Source organism: Ursus arctos, unplaced genomic scaffold, assembly GCF_023065955.2.
Source record: "Ursus arctos isolate Adak ecotype North America unplaced genomic scaffold, UrsArc2.0 scaffold_24, whole genome shotgun sequence".
Classification (NCBI taxonomy): domain Eukaryota; kingdom Metazoa; phylum Chordata; class Mammalia; order Carnivora; family Ursidae; genus Ursus; species Ursus arctos.
In genome coordinates, this window is record NW_026622919.1 from 23,596,798 (window position 1) to 23,610,635 (window position 13,838).

Below are 13,838 nucleotides of genomic sequence, written 5' to 3' on the forward strand. Positions count from 1 at the left end.
TTGTCTGAGATGTGGGATTTTCAGGCTAAAACAAAGACAGTCCCAGGAATACTGAGATGGTTGGTCACCCTAGTCCCATCCTGTAATGGACGCCATTGGTGTCTCACTCAAATCCCCTTTGCTGTGCTGAGGATTTTACTGAGGGTGGATTGGTAAGGACTCACAGCTGTCTGCAACTCCAAAGTCTTGCAACTGTGACCAAAGCCACCTTGCTATGGCGTTTCCACCACCACCACCAAAACTGCCCCTCCTTCAGGGGAGCCTGCAGCCAGTGACGACTGATGGGGAGAGGAAGGAGGTACGAAAGGTTAGCCCCTGGTTCCAAGATGGGAGCAACTATGTGGCTCATTTCACACTCCAAAGCCCACCATGTACTCAGATTGAAGCTAATCTCCAAATAAGACCACATCCTCCCTTCCCTTTTCCCTGCTTCCCTCATTTCCTCGGGGCAATCGGTTCATCAATCACTTGCGCAAGCATCCCTGCCTCAGGCTCTGCCCTAGTGACCCCAATACTTGCCCATTACTAAGCCAGTCAACAACCAGGGAAGTGGAACTGCCACGATTTACTTCAGGCTCTGCCCCGGGCTTGGGATGGAGCCCCCTTCTGACGCACATAACACCATGGAGAAGGAACACCTGGTCCAAACAGGTGGGCGATTAAGAAGGAAGAAGAGGAAGACGTGATCATTGGTAAGGCCATCAAACCAAAAAAGGTCCTTTAATAAATAACACTCTTGAGGGAAGAAAAGAAGTAATTCTGTCGCAACTGGGCTACCCATTGTATAAGGAGAAACGTCTGGGGTTTTATGAAAGGTAAGGCCCCGCTTTTGCTCCCTGTGAAACACCTCTGTATCTTTATAATAATCCTCCCAATGTTGGGGCGCCTGGGTGGCACAGCGGTTAAGCGTCTGCCTTCGGCTCAGGGTGTGATCCTGGCGTCATGGGATCGAGCCCCACATCAGGCTCCTCCGCTGGGAGCCTGCTTCTTCCTCTCCCACTCCCCCTGCTTGTGTTCCCTCTCTCCCTGCTGTCTCTATCTCTGTCAAATAAATAAATAAAATCTTAAAAAAAAAATCCTCCCAATGTTTTAATAAATTGCCTTGGAGTCTGTTACTTGTGACCAAGGAGACCTAAATGATATAGACATGAGAATGTTTCCCCCATTTCTCACATAATGAAGCCTGGGAGAACCTTTGGCTGCGTGGTGGGGGGGGGATGAGTGTAAGGAGGACACGGGACCACAGAAAGGGAGGTGGCAGTCCTTGCCATGGGGTAGTGAAGTGGGTGGTGAAGTGCTTCCCTGATGTCTTATGTGCTCAGCTCACACGTCCTCTGAGACCGAGGCTTCCGGTGACTTTACAGCAAGCAGGATGTGTGGGGCATGGCTACGGGCTTCCGTAGGGTGCAACCAAAGACAATCTGTTATCCAGCAATGACCCCGTTGACAAAAGATGGTTAAAACCCAGGGTAGCCTACCTGTGATTGCTGCGATCCAGATAAGAACAAGCCTTGAGGAGCATCTGACCGGCTCAGCGGGAAGAGCGTGCGACTCTTGATCTCTGGGTGGTGAGTTCAAGCCCGACGTTGGGTGTAGAGATTACTAAAAATAAATAAACTTAAAAAAAATGAGCCTTGACTTGCAGATTCTCTATGCCACCTCCACACCCAAGAATGAAGTTAGAGCATTGATTCGAGCGTTGATCGGAGCATTGATTAGAACACTGTAAGATCTTAGCTGTGGGAATGAGGGTATTGAAGAATCCCCTCCACACATATTCACTGAGCCCCTGCTGTGAGCCAGGTACTGCCCTGAGCACTGTTAAAAAACAAAAATGAACCAAGTAAGTTGGAAGCTCTAATCTAAACTAATCTAAAGATTCATAATTGTGGCAGCATCCCAGCGAGCCAGGAGAGGGCCACTCCAAGGAGCTGTACAAGATGGAAGGTAAGGTCACTTGCCCTTAGCAGGGAGGGCAGAATGTCTTATGCACATGACCTCATCCTCCTTTGGGGGTTGGAGAATACCTATGCACACACGACCTCATTGGGGCTTATCAGAAAATTCCTGAGTGACCTTTCTGGGGGAGGTTGAAGCTGCAATTAGATTGAGTTTGGTGACTTGGCCCGGCCCAGGTAACGCCATTCTGGGCCTGTTGGTTTTCCTTTGCACAGCACAGTGAACAACACAGGCAAACGTCCCTGTCCTTGAGGACCTCAAACTGCACGAGGGTGAAAGATGAGAGACAGTAAACATAACAAACAATTGCATCTGTTACAGTCAGAACAGAGCAGCATGTCACAAGGTGCTAAGGAGCCCCTGAGCGGCTCAGACTCTGGATTTCGGCTCAGGTCCTGATCTCAGGGTCCTGGGGTTGGGCTCTGTGCCCAGCGGGGAGTCTGCTTGGAATTCTTCCTCCCTCGGCCCCTCCCCCTCCTCTCTTTCAAATAAATAAATAAATAAATAAATAAATAAATTTTTAAAAGGTCCTAAGCGCTAGAGAGGAAATAATAGAGCTAGGGAAGGAGTTTGGGGAGTGTGGAAGGTGGTGGTTGCAATTTTAAATAGGGAGGTCAGGGCAAGATTCATGGAAAAGGCAAGCTTTGAGCAAAGACATGGAAAAAGCAAAAATAAAAAACGAGGCGTGAGCTCCATGGACATAAAGGGGAAGAGCAAGAACATGCCTGGGTGTTCAAGCAACAGGAGGGGAGCCCTGGGGGGCGAGGCGTAGGTGTGGTCAGGCAGGCATTGGGGGATAAGAGGGATGGGGTTTAAAGACTTCAGCTTTCGTTCTGAAAGATTTTGAGCAAAGGCGTGACATGATGTATGTAGATCTTAAAAGGATCTCTCTGGCTGCTGGGTGGGAGGAGGAGAGATGATATGATGCCAGGAAAAGCAGAGCAAGCGTTAGGCATTCTCTGCAATGATCCAGATAAGAAACTGGCAGGGGCTGGGGCCAGAGCAGTAACCCCACACTTATGGAGGTGTGGACAAGTGGCCAGACCCTGAATGTAGTCTAGAGGCAGAACCAGCATGGTTTCCTGGGGATGGAATGTAAGGTGTCAGAGAAACCAGCTTTTTTTTTTCTTTAATATTTGATTGATTGATTGATTGATGATAGAGAGAGCACAAGCAGGGGGGAGCAGCAGGCAGAGGGAAAAGCAGGCTCCCCGCTGAGCAGGGATCCCAGTGTAGGGCTCGATCCCAGGACCCCGGGATCATGACAGGAGCCGAAGGCAGATGCTCAACCCACCAAGCCATCCAGACATCCCACCAGCTTTGCTTAAAAAACAGGAAAAAGGGGGTGCCTGGGTAGCTCAGTCGTTAAGCGTCTGCCTTTGGCTCAGGTCATGATCCCTGCGTCATCGGGCTCCCTGCTCAGCAGGAAGCCTGCTTCTCCCTCTTCCACTCCCCCTGCTTGTGTTCCCTCTCTCGCTGGCTCTCTCTCTCTCTCTCTCTCTCTCTGTTAAATAAATAAATAAATAAATAAATAAATAAATAAATAAATAAATAAATAAATAAATAAATAAATAAATAAATAAATAAATAAATAAAATCTTCAAAAAGAAAAAAAAAAAAAACAGAAACAAAACCCCCAAAACCAAACCTCAGTTCTCTCCAAAGTATCTTCCATTGAGCTCCCTCTGCTGGACAAATGTGAAATTGCCTCCCTTTTAAAAGACCTCGGACCGCTGTGGAGTGCACAAGTACAGGGTTAATTAACCTCTGGGCTCATTAGCGGAGAAATGCTCCCCTTAGACACTTCCGCCCCCCATTACGCACCATTCGTACTCAGGGGCTAAGACCCTTCCTTGAAGAGGAATTGAGCAGAGCACCCTAGCCAAGCGAGGTTCTGACTCTACAGGGCCTGGGAATTATCGAAGAAAGGTGAGGTTTCCGGTTTGCGCTATATAGTAGAGACACCCTCGCCCCCCCCCCCAAAATGCTCAGGCCAGCAAGGTTTTATGGGAATTGTAACACCAGAAAAATATCTATATAATGCTGGCAAACAGAGGCCAGAGATTTTCTTAAACCAATGTTGCTGGAAGACTCCATCCCAAACCCCATAAAAAGGGCAACAGCAATAGCAGGAAATGAGTGGCACAATCGTCACAACTCCCTGTAGGAGACCCTACCCACTGGTCTTCTTTGGGACAGCCTTGAAGGATGCTGGTTGTACAAGAGCAGTCCTCCAAGCAGGTAGGTCATAGGAACCAAGGAATGCACTCCACTCTCCAGAGACTTAGTGACACGACACGGCACCCGTGAGATCTGCTGTTCTGTCAGTTACCCGTATGGACGTGTTCAGCAAGATACAGCACAGCCTCTAGACCAACGGCCAAGTACGGTGCTTTCATAGAGCCTCCCCACTAAACGCTTTGCTTAAGGGTAGCTATTATGATCGTCCTTCCTTTTGTTCTTTTTTCGTTCCCACTACTGTATATGAGTAATGATTAATGGTAGGTCCTTCTAATCAGAACTAGAATTGGGATTTTGTTATGGTCGGTAGTATAGAGGGAAATGTACCTTATAACTGACGCTACTGTGAACATGGATGTTTAGGAATATATGTGTCAGGGAAAATTCAATAAAATGAGATAAACACTAGTGATGGTCGCACAACAATGTGAATGTATTTAATAGCACTGATCTGTGCACTTAAAAATGGTTGAGATGGAGGTGCACGTGGGTGGTGCAGTCGCTTAAGCGTCTGGCTCTTGGTATTGGCTCAGGTCCTGATCTCGCTGTCCTGGGATAAAGTCCCGCATCAGGCTCCACGCTCCGTGTGGAGTCTGCTTAAAATTTCCTCTCCCTCTGCCCCTCGCCATGCTCATGTGTACTCGCTCTCGCTCTCTCTCTCTAAAATAAATAAATCTTTTAAAAATTGGTTAAGATGGAGGAAGGGAGTGGACTAAAAAAATGGCTAAGATGGTAAATTTTATGTTACTTGTATTTTAACACAATAAAAAATTTTCAAAAAAATAGATGAGTGGGTCTCATCAGCAACATGCTGGGAGTTGCAAAACTGATTTAGACATGGATTGTACCATCTGGCATTTTTTTATTATTTTACTTTATTTATTTATTTATTTGACAGACAGGGAGAGCACATGCAGGGGGAACAGCAGGCAGAGGGAGAGGAAGAAGCAGGCTCCCCGCTGAGCAGGGAGCCTGACGTGGGGCTCGATCCCAGGACCCTGAGATCATGACCTGAGCCAAAGGCAGATGCTTAACCCACTGAGCCACCTGGGCCCCTCATCTGACATTTTTTAAATCATGAGAGGGAGGAACCAGACTGGAAATGGAAGAAGTTTGTGCAAAGATAACGACTGATGAAGGTGTAAGCTGTGGATAAAATGAAATACAATAAACCCAGGTGCTCCAAGAGGACTTGGTACTACACCTGCACAAAGGAACCAGGTGTCCGTGAGTCTGTTCTGACACTTGCACCAGAAGAGCTTTGCTGCATGGCAGGAAGCCCACGTGAACGTCAGGGAGCAAGAACTCCTGTCCCCTGCAAGGGTCCCTCTAGCTGGGCTAAGAACCAAATTGACATGAGACAGATTAACAGGAGAAAGTCAAGTTTAATAGCATATGACTGGGGAATCCACATAGACATGAAACTTCCAAAGACAGTCAGGCAAAATGAGGTCTACATGTCATTCTAAACTAAGGGAAGAGGTAAGGGTCTGGGACTTCAGAGGGAAGGAATGCAATTCACAGGAGGGTGGAAAGGGTCAATGTTTGGTGAACAAAGGGGTGTCCTGCCATACAAATGGGTTACTCGGATAATATTCACCTCTGCAATAACCCTTATTCTGGAAAGATCCTCCGGTTTAGACTCTTCTATGCAGTTAAGGGAGAGACAAAAGTTTCTCTTGAGCTCAAAGGGTCTCCGTTGTCTTCAGAATAATCTTCATGCCAAAGTGGCCATCTTGGGGTGGCCTGCCCTTGGCCCTGACATGAGCCGAGGGTGGGGCAGGTGGACGTCATACTTACTGCTTAGTCCGTAGATGACAGAGCGATGTGGAGCCATCCTGAGGTGAGATTGAGCCTGAGCTACGAGACGTTCGTAGGTTATGTACTTGGGGAATGGCCACCCCATCATGGTCCTCTGGAAACTAGCTGGCCGTGGATAATTTTAACTTTGGGAAGATGAGTTGTAGGTGTCCTTGAAATGATCGGGTCCTGCTTAGTGGGCTCATCTTGGGCTGTATTAGGAGAAAGGTGTGTGTGTGTGTGTGTGTGTGTGTGTGTGTGTGTGTGTGTTTGCACACATGTGCACACATGAACTAGACAACAAGGCCTAGAAAATATGGAGACCTTTTGACGTGTCTGCTTGGTCAGGACTCATCACTTACCCTTTTGCAGAGACAGCCCCTCAATTCTTGGTATGACTCCAAGTCATATTTGAAAGGGTGGTTTTTTTTTTTAATGTCTAAATGCATAGATTTTAACGTCTTGATTTCTTATGTAATTGCATTGTGGTCTGCGAATGTGGTCTGTGTGATATTGATTCTTTGGTATTCATTGAAGCTTATTTTGTGGCTCAGTAAGTGGTCAGTTTTTATAAGTGTTCCATGTGTGCTCGAGAAGAATGCATACTCTCTAATGACGGAGTGCAGAGTTCTCTGTAAATTCAATAAATGAAGGTATTTAATTGTGCCTCTCGAATCTTCTATACCCTAGTTAATTACTGGTCTGCTAGATCCGCCTATGACAAACAGAGATGTATTAAATCTCCCACCATGCTGATAATTTCTGAATTTCTCCTTATAATTCTGTCAGCGTGCACATTACATGCCTATTATTAGATGCATACAGTTTAGAATGTAGTTTCTTTATGACTTGAACCCTTTATTAATGTATAGATGAGCCTCTTGTCTATAGTAGTGCTTTTCGCTTTAAAGGATAGTGTGCCTGATATTAATATAGTCACCTAAGGCCAGCTCCTCTTGGCCACTTAAGAACATTGCTTCAGAAGTCCTCCCTTCTCTCCTTTATTATCAGTGTTTTGCATCTCTGATGGTTTATTCCAATCATCATAAAGTCATGCTGCTAATATTCTGTCTTAAAGAAAAATTCATTCGGTCTCACTTCCTCCACTAGCTACTGTCTTGTTTCTGTTCCCTTTCCAGCAAAATTCCTCAAAAGGGTATTTATTAGTCCTCTCTCCCCATTCCCTTATTTTCTCATGGTATCTCATTGCAGAGTTTTTTCAGTACTTTTTGTTCAGGATTATGTTTTTAAATAACCTGCTGTTATTTCAAAAGACACACACGAGCATTGCAGAAAATTAGAAAATGTATGGGCGCCTGGGTGGCACAGCGGTTAAGCATCTGCCTTCGGCTCAGGGCATGATCCTGGCGTTATGGAATCGAGCCCCACATCAGGCTCCTCCGCTATGAGCCTGCTGCTTCCTCTTCCACTCCCCCTGCTTGTGTTCCCTCTCTCGCTGGCTGTCTCTGTCCTGTCAAATAAATAAAATCTTTAAAAAAAAAAATTAGAAAATGTAGGTAAGCAAAAACAATAAAATGGAAACATCATATTCTAACCACATTGAGAGTACCAATGTTAATAATTTGGTACTCCAGTAATACCTGGATCTTGTAGACCCATATATATGTTTTCATGTATGGGTTTTTTAATCAACATGAGATCATACTGTGTATACTATTTTATAACCTTTTTTTTAATCAGTTAATCATCGCTGCCTTTCCAAATCAGAAATTTTTCATCTCGGGGCGCCTGGGTGGCTCAGTCAGTTAAGTATCTGCCTTCGGCTCAGGTCATGATCTTAGGGTCCTGGGATCGAGCCCCACGTCGGGCTCCCTGCTCAGCGGGGAGACTGCTCTCCCTCTCCCTCTGCTCCCTGCTCGTGCTCTCGATCTCAAATAAATAAATAAAATCTTAAACACACACACACACACACACACACACACCAGAAACAGAAACACCAAACCCCTTAACAGTCACTCCCACTTCCCCCTCCAGCCCTTGGCAACTGGTAATATCTCTGTCTCTATAATTTGCCTATTCTGCACAAATGCCATATAAATGGAATCACACGATATGCGACTTTGCATCTGGCTCCTGTCACTAAGCATAATGTTTTCAAGGTTCCTCCGGGTTGTAAAATTTATTAGTACTTCGGTCCTTTTTATGACCAAACACTGTTCCGTGGTATGGATACGCCGCATTTTGTTTATTCATTTGTCGGTTGATGGAACTGTGTGTTATTTCCATTTTATGGCTATTACAAGTACAGCTGCTATGAACATTTGTGTACAAGTTTTTCTAGAGACATACAGTTTCATTCCTCTTTCATTTCTGGGTGTACACCTGAAATGGAATTGCTAAGTTATATGGTAATTCTGTGTTGAACATTGGGAGAAACTGCCAAACTATTTTCCAAAGTGGCTGCACCATTTTACATCCCTACCAGTAGTGCGTGAATGTGCTGACTTCTCCATGTCTTCACCAACAATGGTTATTGTTTGTTTTTTTTGAGTATAGCCATCCTCGTGGGTGGGAGGTGGTATCTCATTGCAGAGTTTTGTTTTTTTTTCATTGCAGCTTTGATTTGCATTTCCCCAATAGCTAAGAACTGATCATCTTTTCATGTGCTTATTGGCCACTTGCATATACATTTTTTTAAGATTTTATTTATTCATCTGTCAGAGAGAGAGAGAGAGAGCACAAGCAGGGGGAGTGGCAGGCAGAGGGAGAGGCAGGCTCCCCGCTGAGCAAGGAGCCCGTGGGACTCAATCCCAGGACCCTGGGCTCATGACCTGAGCCGAAGACAGAGGCTTAACTGACTGAGCCACCAAGGTGCCCCTGGCCATTTCTGTATTTTTGAAGGGGAAATGCCGCTTCAGATCTTTTGCCTATTTTTAAATTGTGTTTGTTCTTTTGTTTTTTGTTTTTTATTTTTTGTTTTTTTTACTGAGTTACAAGAGTTCTTCATATATTTTAGACATAAGTCCCTTACTAAATATATGATTTGCAAAATTTTTCTTGCATCATGTGGGTTGCCCTCTCACTGTCTTGATGGTATCCTTTGAAACACAAAAGGCTTTAATGTTAATTATGTCCAATTTATCTATTTTTTTCTTTTGTCACTTGTGCTTTTGGTGTCATATCTAAGGAAATATAGCCTAATCCAAGGTCAGGAAGATTTATACCTATTTTTCCTCTAACAGTATTATAGTTTTAGCTCTTATGTTTAGGTCCGTCGCGCATTTTGAACTAGCCTTTGTACCTGGTGTGAGGTAGGGATCCAGGTTTATCCTTCTGCATGTGGATATCCAGTTTCCCCAGAACCATTTGTTGACACTAGTATTCTTTCCTCCATTGAGCTGTCTTAGAACCCTTGTTGCGGGGCGCCTGGGCAGCGCAGTCGTTAAGCGTCTGCCTTCGGCTCAGGGTGTGATCCCGGCGTTCGGGGATCGAGTCCCACATCAGGCTCCTCTGCTGGGAGCCTGCTTCTTCCTCTCCCACTCCCCTGCTGTGTTCCCTCTCTCGCTGGCTATCTCTCTGTCACATAAATAAATAAAATCTTTAAAAAAATAAAAAAATAAAGAACCCTTGTTGCAAATGAGTTGACTATAAATGTAAGGATTTATTTCTGTACTCTTACTTCTTTTACGTTAGTCTGTCATCTCTCCTTATGTTAGCACCACACTGTCCTGAGTACTGTAGTAAGTCTTGAAATTGGAAGGTATGAGTCTTCCAACTTTGTCCTTCTTTTTCAAGACTCTTTTTGCTGTTAGGGGTGCCTTGAATTTTCATTTGAATTTTAGCAGCAGCTCCTCAATTTCTTGGGTTTTTAAAAAGATTTTATTTATTTATTTGAGAGAGAGAGTGCAGAGCAAGAGAGAGAGAGAGAGCACGAGCAGGAGCAGGGGCAGAGGGAGAAGCAGGCTCCCCACTGAGCGGGGAGCCCAACTCAGGGCTCCCTCCCAGGACCTTGGGATCACGACCTGAGCCAAAGGCAGACGTTTAACCAACTGAGCCACCCAGGCGCCCCGTAGCTCCACAATTTCTGCAAAGAAGCCAGCTGGGATTTTGATAGGGATTATATTGAATCCCTATTGCAAAAATCCCCTTCTATTCCTAGTTTATTGAATGCTTTTATCATGAAAGTATGTTGCATTTTGTCAATGCTTTTTTCTGTATTTATGGAGATGGTCATGGGGTTTTTGCTCTTTATTATATTAACATGTTGTATTACATTAATTGTTTTTGTATGTTAAACCCACCTTGCATTCCTGAGATAAATCCCATTCAGTCATGGCATATAATCCTTTGTATATGTTGCTGGATTTGGTTTGCTAGTATTTTGTTGAGGGCTCTTGCATTCATATTCATAAAGGATATTTGGCCTGTAGTTTTCTTGTGATCTTATTATCTGATTTTGGTAGCAGGGTACTACAGGTTTCATAGACTGAGTTGAGAAGTGCTGCCTCCTACGCTTTTCTATTTTTTTAAGAGTTTGTAAAGGACTGATGTTAGCTCTTCATTAAGTGTTTGATAGAATTCATGGGTGAAGCCATCTGGACCTGGGCTTTTCTTTTCAGAAGTTTTTTTCTATTACTGATTCAATCTCTTTATTTGTTATATATCTGTTGAGATTTTCTATTTCTTCCTTTTTGAAGTTTTTAAAAATTGTTTATTAATCTCTACATCCAGTGTGGGACTTGAACTCATGACCCCAAGATCAAGAGTCGCATACTCTTCTGATTGAGCCAGCCAGGTGCCCTGAGATTTTCTATTTCTTCTTAAGTCAGTTTCAATGGTTTGTGTCTTCCTAGGAATTTGTCCATGTCATCTAACTTATCTAATTTGTGGGAATATAATTGTTCATAGTATTCCCTTATAATCCATTTTATTTCTATAAAGTCAGTGGTGATATTTCCTCTTTCACTCCTAATTTTAGTAATTTGAGTCTTCTGGTTTTCTTGGTTAGTCTACCTAAAGGTTTGTCAATATAGTTAATCTTGGGGACGCCTGGGTGACTCACTTCGTTAAGCATCTGCCTTTGGCTCGGGTCATGATCCCAGGATCCTGGGATTGAGTCCCACATTGGGCTCCTTGTTCAGCAGGGAGCCTGTTTCTCCCTCTGCTTGTGCCCCCCTCTCTCTCTTACAAATAAATAAATAAAATCTTTAAAAAAAATAAAATAAATATATAGTTAATTTTGTCAAAGAATCAACTTTTAGTTTTGTTGATTTTCTCTACCATCTATTTTCTATTTCATTTCATTTCTTTTCTTTTTTTTTTTAAAGATTTTATTTATTTATTAGACAGAGATAGAGACAGCCAGCGAGAGAGGGAACACAAGCAGGGGGAGTGGGAGAGGAAGAAGCAGGCTCATAGCTGAAGAGCCTGATGTGGGGCTCGATCCCATAACGCCGGGATCACGCCCTGAGCCGAAGGCAGGCGCTTAACTGCTGTGCCACCCAGGCGCCCCTATTTCATTTATTTTCATGTTATCTTTATTATTTCCTCTCTTCTGCTTGCTCTGGGTTTAGTTTTCTCCTCTTTTTCTCGTTTCTTAAGGTGGAAGAGTGGGTTATTGATTTGAGATCATCCCTCTTTTTTTTTTTTTAAAGATTTTATTTATTTATTTGACAGAGATAGAGACAGCCAGCGAGAGAGGGAACACAAGCAGGGGGAGTGGGAGAGGACGAAGCAGGCTACCAGTGGAGGAGCCTGATGCGGGGCTCGATCCCGGAACGCCGGGATCACGCCCTGAGCCGAAGGCAGACACTTAACGACTGTGCCACCCAGGCGCCCCCATCCCTCTTTTTTAATACAGGTGTTAACAGCTATAAATTTACCCTAAGCACAGCTTTATCTGCATCCTATAAAGCTTGGTACATGTGTTTTCATTTTCATTTAGCTTAAAGTATTTTCTAATTTCCCTCATGGTTCTTCTTTGACCCATTGGTTATCTAGGACCATGTTATTTAATTTCCACACACTTGTGAATTTTTTCTTTTGTGTCAAATAGATATTTCTAGTATGTCATTTTAATTCTCTTGTTTCTTTTACTGAGTTATTTTTTTGAGTTATTACTTAATGGCTGCTGTAGGGATTTCAATTAGCAGCTTAACTTAAAACAATCTACTTCAGATTAATACTAACTTAATTTCAACAGTATACAAAAACTTTAGTCCAATATAGCTTAATTCCCCCACTCTCCTTTGTACTATTATTATACAGATTATGTCTTTAGATATTATAAACCCCATTAACACAGCTTTATAATTATCTCTTTATGTAATTGTCTTTTAAATCAGATATTAGAGAAAAAAGTTACAAACAAAAACACATTATATTGTCTTTTATATTTACCTGTGTGTTTACATTTGCTAGTACTCTCTATTTTCTTTTTTTTTTTTTTAAAGATTTTATTTATTCATTCGACAGAGATAGAGACAGCCAGTGAGAGAGGGAACACAAGCATGGGGAGTGGGAGAGGAAGAAGCAGGCTCATAGCGGAGGAGCCTGATGTGGGGCTCGATCCCATAACGCCAGGATCACGCCCTGAGCCGAAGGCAGACGCTTAACCGCTGTGCCACCCAGGCGCCCCACTAGTACTCTCTATTTTCTTCATGTGGATTTGAGTTACTGTCTAGTGTCCTATTGTTTCAGCCTGAAGGACTCCTTTTAATATCTCTTGTAGCTCAGTTCTGCTAGTGATTAATTTCTACTATAGTTTTTGAAGGATAGTTTTGCTAGATATAGAATTCTTGGCTAACAGTCCTTTTCTTTCAGCACTTGAATATGTCATCCCACTGTCTTCTGGCCTCCATAGTTTCTGGTGAGAAATTAGCTGTAAATCTTACTGAGGATCTCTTGCCCTGTGATGAGTTGCTTTTTCTCTTGCTGCTTTCAAGATTCTCTCTTTGTCTAGGTCTTCTCGCAGTTTGGCTATGATGTGTTTAGATGTGATGCACTCTTTCTTTCATGATCTCACCCAGTCTCAAAATGTTAAATGCCAACTATTAACTGATGACTCCCAGATCTATATTTCAAATCCAGACTTCTCCAGGACCCCAGACTCACATATTCAAAAGCCTACTTATCATCCTCACTTGAATGTCTAACAGTTACCTCAAACTTCATATGGCGAGATTGAAATCCTAATCCCACTTTCGAAAAACAAAAACAAAAACACAACGTGCTCTAATCACAGTCAAGACTCATCCCATTTGATGGCAGATCCATCATCCCCGCTGTTTAGGCTAGAAACCACAGAGTCTTTAATTTCTTTCATTCTCTCATCTTCATCACCCATGAATAGCTACTCATTGCCTCCACCTTTATTTATTTTTTTTTTTTAGATTTTATTTATTTATTTGTCAGAGAGAGAGCACAAGCAGGGGGAGCAGCAGGCAGAGAGAGAAGCAGGTTCCCCATTGAGCAGGGAGCCTGACACGGGCCTCAATCCCAAGACCCTAGGATCATGACCCAAGCCAAAGGCAGACGCTTAACCAACTGAGCCACCCAGGAACCCTGTAAACTTATCCAATTTTAAATAATAACAAATGTGGGGTGCCTGAGTGACTCAGTTGGTTAAGCGTCTGCCTTCAGCTCAGGTCATGATCCCAGCGTCCTGGGATGGAGCCCTGCATCAGGCTCCCTGCTCAGTGGGGAGCCTGCTTCTCCCTTTCCCTCTGCTGCTCCCCCTGCTTGTGCTCTCTCACTCTCTCTGTCAAATAAATAAATAAAATCTTTAAAAATAAATAAATAAAATCTTTAAAAATAAATAAATAAATAATAACAAATGCATCAGTAACACTATGTGCCAAGCACCATTCTATACTAAT